Source organism: Arvicanthis niloticus, unplaced genomic scaffold, assembly GCF_011762505.2.
Source record: "Arvicanthis niloticus isolate mArvNil1 unplaced genomic scaffold, mArvNil1.pat.X pat_scaffold_1474_arrow_ctg1, whole genome shotgun sequence".
NCBI lineage: Eukaryota > Metazoa > Chordata > Mammalia > Rodentia > Muridae > Arvicanthis > Arvicanthis niloticus.
In genome coordinates, this window is record NW_023045433.1 from 7,501 (window position 1) to 17,084 (window position 9,584).

The 9,584-nt window shown below is 39.1% G+C and overlaps 1 long non-coding RNA gene across 1 annotated transcript; it reads left to right on the plus strand.

Moving 5' to 3' along the window:
• The first annotated feature begins 1,156 nt into the window (after positions 1 to 1,156).
• LOC143433820 (uncharacterized) lies at positions 1,157 to 9,226 on the plus strand. Its single transcript, XR_013070241.1, has 3 exons — positions 1,157 to 1,680; positions 2,415 to 2,507; positions 9,213 to 9,226. It is a non-coding gene; the product is annotated as an uncharacterized LOC143433820 (long non-coding RNA).
• The last annotated feature ends 358 nt before the right edge of the window (positions 9,227 to 9,584 follow it).

The window sequence follows — 9,584 nt, forward strand, 5'->3', positions numbered from 1 at the left end:
CCTAGAAAGTGTCCTTGAATGGAAACAAAGGCCTGTGAGGTGATAGACATTTCCTGTTACATAGTTATTGTTGGTTTTCACTATTGAGGATGTCAACAAAGGTGTCCCAAATCATGTTTTGCTTATTAAATAAAGTGACTTTTTATGGGCATATTTTTCACTAGTTGATGTCTAGAATATGGATGCTGTTCTTCCAAACCCATGCAACAGATTTTATTTTCTGAAATCTTTTTAATGATGGCATGTTTTTATTTTAAATGGTCAGAGATATCAGTCCCATATTTCAGAGGGGGAAATCTTAGCATCCTTGAGTGGCAGTTTATATCAGTAGCCTGTATTCATGTAGGAGAAAATGGAGTCGTTCTTGGTACCCCCTTTGAGAGTCAAAATGAAAGGGGGGCCCAAGTCATAATTTAAAATTAGTTGTCTTCCTATATGATAAGGATTGACTGACTAGGATTGTGCATGATTGTTACTGTGCCTAGAACTACATGTTAAATCAATTTTACTCCTGAATTCAAGTTTTAAAAAGTCCCAACCCTTCCTGTATGATTTGTAGCAGGATATAAGTGTGTGTTAGTTGACAACTTTGTGTTGTAATAAATAGTATATTTACAGACGAAATGGGTACTACAGGCTTACCCTTGAGAAGCAAATCAACTCACAGAAGTGAAACCAAAATGTGTCTTTTATTGTGCAAACCAGTTCTTTTTAAACTCTGTGTAATCTAACTTTGTAACAATATTTTATTTTAATCACAACTAATAGAATTTATTACTTTTTTTTAAAAATCAGAACAGTTTTTGCTTATGGTATGACAGGCTCTGATATACAATTTAAGATTTAATATGATGGGATAATTAGAGTTAACTTTAGTATACCATTATTTGAGTTTCACATACTAGATATTTGGGGTTGACTTTAGCAATAATAGATGTACACTGATAAAAGTTTATGTAAATCATTGAGCCAAAATAAGATGATGTCTATCCACTCACCCAAAATAATCAAGTTGTTTTCATAGATATCTTAAATTTGATTGCACCATTGTCATCATAATATGTCTGGATGATTTTTTTAATGGCTTGCAATGTGATAAGTATAATTGTCATGTGCTAGAATTGGTAAATTCTGTTTTCTAAATATGAATTATCTTATATGCCATTTGATTTCATTTAAATCAGACGTATATTTGATTTCTTCAGAAAGATTGATAATAATGTTCTATTGGAAAAGGTCAAAATTTACATTTCATGTCATTAAGCACAATAATTTTTTAATCTATATATACATATATATGTGTGTGTGTATATATATATATGTACATATATACATATATTTATGAAAAGATTTGATGCATGATTAAACCTTCTCCATCAACTACTTGAGAGGAAAAAGGTATATAAAGGCATGTCATGACAAATATGGTTTTTAATTACAAATGTCTTAAGAGTTTGACCTCAGAGTATTGTCCTTCCCCTTATAAAATGATATTTAAGCTACCTTACTTAGATTAAGCTAAGAGGCTCAGCGTGATGGGTGTATATCTTGGCCGTGCGGAAATGTCAGCTGTCTGTGATGATGTCCACAGGCAGCCATGCTCTTCAGCTCTGGAGTCTTCTGGGTGGGCCTGCTCTCCATCCCTGTGGCGTCCTTGCTTCTGGATGTGCTGTACAAAGTGTGAGTATGTGACCTTTGGCTAAATACACAAAAACATGCATGCACGTCACCCTTTGGGGCTCTTGGCTAAGTACACAATAACATGCACGCATGTCACCCCTTGGGGTCTGTGGTTCCCAAGCGTGTAAACTGTGCAAAGTCTGTGCCAGTGGCGTTTACTGATTTTAAAGAAGGAAGGCATGATTCAAGAATGAGAAAACTAAATTAGTGTAAAAAGCAAAGAGAGAGATAAAGTGGGTGTTCAGGAGACGTCAAGGAGAGGTGCCTCGGTTGGATTGGAGAAAATTACATCAGAAAATATCTGTTCTTTAAAAATCACTCGCAAGACCTCAAAATAGAAAGGAAAAGATTTTACCTCCAAACATGTTTTTGAGGAGTTATGAAAAGAAATTCCTTGCTTTTCTGGTTCTAAATATACATAAAATATAAAGGCAACAAAAGCTTTGCAATTTTTCTTAATAGTTATGTTTTTTAAATAATGCTAGCTTGTAATATGGTTATTAAAGGTAATGATATGTTTATCTAGTAGCTATTTTAGTATTATAAATATCAATTATTTGTTAAGACTATTGTCCCTATATTGCTAAATAGAAATGTCTTAGCTTTTTAAGATTTGTGAAAGCTCTGCTTGTCCCTTGTTAAGGCCATGCTTGCCAAGGGCAGGACAGTAAGCCACATGTCCACATCCTTGTCCTCCTAGGAGAATTTCCATGCAAATCCTTTTCTCCCCACAGCATCAAGAGGACAGCCTTTAAAACATTAGTGGATGAAGTTCAGGAGCTCGAGGCAAAATCTCAAGACCCAGGAGCAGTCGTACTTGGGAAAAGGTAAAAGTCAAATGGAATATGTTCTTTCAAAAAAGAATTTTTACATTTTGTTCTTACGGGTGGTGGGAAATAAGCCATAAAACTGGCATTTATATCTGACTTGGGACTGGTGGTATTAGTGACAGATTTTGGAATCAGAGAGGTATGGATTCAAGACAGATCTATCATTAAATATTGAGTTGTCTTAGACAAGTTCTTAATGAACCGGGCCTCAATTTTTTTAATCAATAAAATGAGACTCACATGCCTACTTTAAAGTGAAACGATGGAAACCAGGAAACACTGACCTTTAGTGGCAGCTCTTAGGTGACGGAGGCAAGTGATCATAAGTTTAGGGCCAGCCTCAGCTGCATGAGAAATTCAGGCCAACCTCAGTTACCTATTAAGACTTCGTCTCTAAAAACAAACTAAAGAACTGAAACAAAGACTATAAAATATGTTAGCTTAGTGTTAAATAACAAAAATTTAAAAGGAAGAGAATTTTTATTTCAAAAATGGTATTTATAATTTTGAAGGTCCGCAATCAGAATTAAGGTTTGCATTTTCAGCTTGGTGTATTCTTAGGAACCAGCCTAGATCCAGGTCATCCAACGAGTGAGTTCCACTATCCAGGGTTCTCTTCTTACCACTACATCCTCCAGAATCACAAGGCTAGATGGCAGATAAATCCATCAAGTACACAAAACATTGTTTAAAAAGAAATCAACTAAAAGCAATCTAGAATAAAAACATAACTATGCAGATAGGGCTGGGAGTCACTTTGTTTTTCTCTTGTCCCACTAACCAGCCTAATGGTTTTGTCTAAAATTCATAGGAAACATTTTTTTAAATCAAGCAATATGTCACCTTAGTCTTGCTTCAGCATTTTTATTCAGTCTGACAGACTGAGATAGGTGTCCAAGGGGGAGCTGAAGCTGAGGCCCTGGCCTCCGATTCCTACTGGCTCTCATTAGTTCACAGCAGCCCTTGAAACACTGCTGTGGAGCTGTTTTGAATGTAATGGCCCTAGCATATCTCCAGTACACCTGGTCATCCAGGCTCCTCACTTGTGGTCTGAATACACAGGACCCACTGAACCCAATGCAATGCAAACGGGTCCTCTCCAGATAAGAACACAGGGACTCAGAGAGATTAGGTCCCTAAAATTGTCAGCCTTGAGGCTAGACCAGTTGATTGAAGAGGTCCTGCTCCAAAGTATGATTCTGCCCTACAGGGTTTATCATACAAAAGCACCTTTTCTGTGACCTGGGACCTACATTCCTTCTGTCTTTGTTTTCTATCTTTCTTTCAGTGATACAAAGGGTAAGGAGACTTTCTAGCTCATGAAACTAAATAAGGCTATATAAGAAGAATTAGAAGAGAAAGGCACTGATGATGATACAGTTTCTATACTTCAAGTATATTCACCTTTGCAATTATGTTGCCAATGCCTGCATTAGCCCCTCCTTGTCATTTACCTGTTACTGACATGATCAGCTAAGATACAAATGATGCTCTCCAGATCCTAACCATCCTATGAGTCTACAACGTGTGTAGCCCCTTCCATTAAATAAAAAGTAGATCAGTGTGAGCTGGAAGAGGGCTTAGGGTTAAGAACACTTGTCACCCTTGCACAGGACCTGCTTTGGGTACCCAGCAACCACATGGCATCTCACAGGCATCAATAAATCCAATTCCAGGGGCTCTGTCACCCCCTTTTGACTTCCACCGACACCAAGCATGCATGTTGTGCAAATATATACATGCAGACAAAATACAGGACACATAAAGTCTGAAAAATCAATGGGTCAATATAAACCAGAAAGAGATGGATCATACCCCTCCACCCCATAGAAACCACTCTGTTAAAAAGAGACTTCAGATATTTTTCCACTGAAGTTTTTCCAACCTTTTTAAATATCTCTTCAGCTTTCTTCCGGGAAATGAGTTAGTTAAATTGACTAAATACTACAAGCTCAGCCCTGGTCCAGCACAAACCCGCATTCTCGATGCTCACTGGTGATCAAGGAGAGCATGGCGGCTTCCTGCCAAAAAGCAGCTCAAGGAGGGGGAAAGCAGAGGGATCTTGTAGGAGACCACAACAGGACAGGAAAGCTGCCCTGCTCACCTAGACCCTTTGCAGGTTAGCATCGTGACATTCATCAAACAGCAGAGCCGGCTAATGGCCACAGCTGAGTATCAAACCGTGAGTCTCATTATCGTTAGTTACCTGTACATCATAAGATACACATCACACAGACTCCAGCGGTAGCCACGAGTTACTCTGCCCCCAACCAGGCCATAGTCTCTCCATAACTTCTTATCCCCTGCATCCCAGTATTTGTTTTTTTGAGCGGGAAAATACTGTAAAGGGAATGAATGAGACCATCAGGGGTCCCTGCTCTGTCACTTCCAACCTTAATCTTTACAGTGTCTTTCACTAAATTGGAAGTAGGCTCACTTAGTAAGCCTCCGACAACTCTCCACCTCCACCCCTCCAACCCTGCAGAGGTTGCAGGCCTGGGTGAGCACACCCAGCTTTTACATGACGCTGGAGACCTGATCCTGGTCCTAATGCTTACACAGTAAATGCTTCTCTCCACTGAGCTGTCCTCCAGCTCTAGCCTCTGGTTCTTGAATTCACATTCAGTTGCCTCACTAACTCCCACTCTTGTCCCATAGAGAAGAGACTAGGGAATGAGGATGGCAGATGATTTGGTCATAGAGGGACATGATGAGGCTTGCTCCCAGCTCTTAGTATTGTTTCTTAATGGAAGTAATTTTGGAATTGTCCTAGCACTAACAAAAATTCTATATCCCAGTTTCGCTTTGGTATTTATGGTCAGTATGGTAGGACATACTCTATGGGAAGTAAAGAAGCATATAGAAAAGCTGTTCTGGGGCTAAGATGGATTGCCAGTTATAGTTCCATGGAATCTTTAGCACCTGGTTCAGATCTATTGAACCTACATAAAAAGCCAGGCATGGCAGAGCATGCCTGTAAACTTAGCACCGTGAGGCCAGAAACTGTCAGATTCCCAAAGCCCATCTGTTGAGCAAGACACTTGCCAGTCGGTGAGCTTCCGGTTGACTGACAGATCCTGTCTCAAAACTTAAAGGTAGAGGATGATCAAAAACAGACACACCATCCACCCCTCCACATGTGCGTGCACATGTGTACACAACTATACTAGTGAATAACATTCGCCAAAAAGACAACACAACACGCATGTACATATGTGCACACTAATTTTTTGCAATATTAAAAAAAAACAAAAAAAAAAAAAACTTTTCTTCAGAGTACCCATCACTATGGTGAAAGGGAATGGAGGATTCCTTCCTCCTAGGCAAAGATTAGGCCATTAGGGTTGTGGTTCATTCTTTCAAGAGCACTGCTATCTCATTGTGCTGTGAGATTAACCCATTCATGACCCAGATGTGTGTTTACTTGTAGAGGAAAGGGTTTATCTCAGCTTACAGGTTACCATCATCTGGGGAAGCCAGGGCTGGAACTGAAGGCAGAAACCACGGAGGAATGTTACTCATTAGTTTCTTTTCTCTGGTCAGGTACTTTTTTTTAACAGAGTCAAAGCCTACTAGCTCAGGGTGCCATGACACCAACTCAGGCCCATAGCCCCCAGTAGGCTGAGCCCGCCCATATTAATTAGCAATCAAGAAAATGCCCCACAGAGTTGCCGACAGGCCAGCCTCATGGAAACGGCCCCTCAGTTGAAGAGTCCCTCTTCTTGTGTATATGTAGATTTTATGTCAAGTTGGTAAAAAACTAACCAGCCCACCGAACCAATAAATGCACTTTACTGTCCTTCAAAAGTGACCAAAAATTCCTTTAAAATAACACGTTCTTTGACTGTGTATGAGTTTTTACCAACAGTAACATATTTCATGTTTTCTGGGAGAAATACTATACTTAAACACAGTATCTTTTCATTCATTTTCCAGCAAATACCTAAGTTACATGGCAGTCGTGAGTTAGAAATAAAGCAACAATGCTTAAATGATACTTACTGTGGTGATTGCATTAAACAGACTTGGAATTTGCATATCTGGGTATGTAATGAAAGACCCTACTAGACTGAGAGTAACTGCTCCCTAAGAATTGTAATAGATGTGGTTTTGCCGGGCGGCTAGATCTTGTTCCTTCTTTCTCTCTTCTGTCACGCCTGAGTAAAGCTATCCAATAGCAAAAACCCTAAACTTTTACTATACTTATTTAGTATGTTATCCACATATTATAGCAGGACCCAGTAGTACTCTTAATCCCCATAACCATGGGTGATATAAAAGTGTATAAATTTTGAAATGATAAATGATTTCCTAAGGGTAGAAGAGAGACAGAGAAAGCCAGCTCATCATCACTTCTAACTTGTAAAGCACCCTGCTGCAGATGGCATTCATATTCCAGAGTGGGGACGCTGCCACATGAGAAAGAACACAGGCAGAAAACACAGATTCACCAAGGAAAGAACGAGGCAACAAAAAACATACTTGTTTTCTCAGCATGAGGTAGAATTAGTGGCGTCAGGAATTAAAGCCCATGTGCAGCCGTAGCTCTCTTGCACCAAGCCAAGGTTAAGTACAAACAGAGGCAAAAAAAAAAAAAAAAAAAACAACCTTTACAAAGTACCTTTTCTAATAAAATTCCTGGTATCTGGGGACAGGGGTGGGAGGGACCAGCACTTTTGACTGCTTCCTAAGTGTCAATCACTTTGCTGACAAGTGGCCTAAGCCATCCCTGTGTACTAGAGAGTTATGTATTGTCCTTTCCATTGTAAGTGAGATGACCCAAGGAAGTGTTGTCTACTGTGACCCAGCTAACAAGCAGCAAACTCAGAATTGAGTCAAAAACAGACTTCAAGGTTTATGCTTTTTCCTGATGGATGTGCTACTTTCCCAAGAAGGTCCTCAGTGCTAAAAGATAGATAGATAGATAGATAGGATAGATAGATAGATAGATAGATAGATAGATAGATAGATAGATAGATAGATAGATTTTTTAAAAAAGCAGCATGCTATGTATTTCAGCTGCTGAACTGTGGAGGATAAAGTCCATCCCTAGACTTCTTCAAGTATTGGAAGGCCACCCTGAAACCTAGAAAAAGGAATTTGGGGAAGAAGCTGCCAGAATATTCCTTTGCTCTCTTCCAGCCTTCTATAAGGATTTTCAGCTTAAACACCAGAGTCTGCCAGACACCCTATCCATAGTACACTGCTGAGATCCTCAGATTACCCCACGCTTAATGCCCAAGCTCCCAGACTCCCCAAAGGAGTCACCTGTGCTACTGTCCTTAGTGTCTCAAAGCTTGTAGTGTAGCTCATTTAAAAAGAGAAGGAGGAAAGAGAAACTACCTCATTGGAGATGATCCTTTTCCCTTTGTGTGTGGCAGAAATGGTTTACAACTAACTGCATTGACACTGGACTTTTGCCACGAATTCATTTTCTTTTTTTTAATGGAGCTAATTCCCTAGTGACAATAAACTATGTCTTGTAAGTCCTAGTTAGCATCCCTGGGCTTCAAAAACTATGTGAGAGAGATTAATACAAATGTCAACATTTCTAAACAGTCCCCTTCAATTTTTGCCTAAATGTCTGTGTAATTCATTTCTACAATGGGGATGATCTCTTTTTTTATGTATGTGTATTATGATAAAGATAATTCCATTTCTGGCTTTCAAAAAAAAAGATGGCAAAACACAGAACTAACATAATTTACAGCAGCTTAACCTAAAAATTCTATGGTGAAGAAAAAAGAACAAGATGGGATTTTTTTCTTTTTTTTTTTAGCTGATGCTCTTCCAGTTGTTTAAAACATACTTTTGTGAGCCATTCACTTCAGCAGACAGACACCTTCACTCCACCTATGCTGACTGCTCTTTGCTGTCAGAGAACTCTGAATAAATCAGCCACTAGAGAAACGGCATGATTAGTAAGATGGAGGAGGCCTGTGAGCATGAGTCTGAATTGCTCAGATTCTTCTATCCAACAAATGTTTTGGATTCTTGTTGTGAGTCACTGCACTGCATGTAGCAGAGGAAAGGGTGGTTAATTCTGTGGACCTCTCTGTGGAGACCAGGCTAAGCAATTACGGATTCTTGTTTTTCCCTCGTTACTTTACCTAGCATAATTACTTTCAATAAATAAATAAATAAATAAATAAATAAATAAATAAATTGTGTTTTAAAATGAAATTGACGTACTTAAACCATATTGGACTGGTAATGGAATTTTTCTGATTAAAAAGGATTAAGATTTTTGCCCTCTGTTATTTTTTCATTTCCTTAGCATAACTAAAACTGTCATTTATATCAGAGTATGTCAGAATGTGAGCAAGGTACAGTATGGCTAAGATAGCTGCTTTGAGACCCTAAAAGTTCTGTATTCACAATACATCCAGTGAGTCGATCAAGATTGGAGGTGATTTGGTGATTTACTACTTGTGTTAAGCAGATTCTGTATCTGTTTGATTTAGATATAATGGTGCTGGGTACAGAAACCTTATTTTTCCTAGATTATCATGCGGAAATGGCTTCAAAAGTTTCTAAACACTTAAGATCTCATTCGCTATCTAGAGAAAATAGAATTAAAAAAAAGAAGTTCGCACTGCAGATTCTCCGGCTTTTGTTCTGTCTAGCTCTGCTGGTAGTCCTGAGGAGAGCGGGGCTCCCTGAGCTGACAGTGGGTCTCACACTTTCGTGCTTGCTCCACAGCCTCACAGAGAGGGTCACAGCTGCCTCAAGAATGTCCTTTAAGAAGAACCATGTGAATCTGTACCGCTCTGAGTCCTTACAACAGAACCTGCTCCGTGAGTATTGAATTTGATTAAATGAACTTGCTGTGCTCTGCGGATCCCCAGCATGCAGCAGAGGCCGTGGTGTTCAATTTGCACCATATTTAACTATTATAAAATTCATGATTTAAAATTTTTGCAACCTGATATATAGAAACAAATGGTTGGTTAACAAACCCATGGCTACACTCTCTCCCCAGTTAGTAACGAATGTTAAAGTGCGGCTGCCTTTACATTCCTTGGAGCCTTAAATCTTAAAAAGAAACAGTGAGATAAAATCTTAACTCTTAAA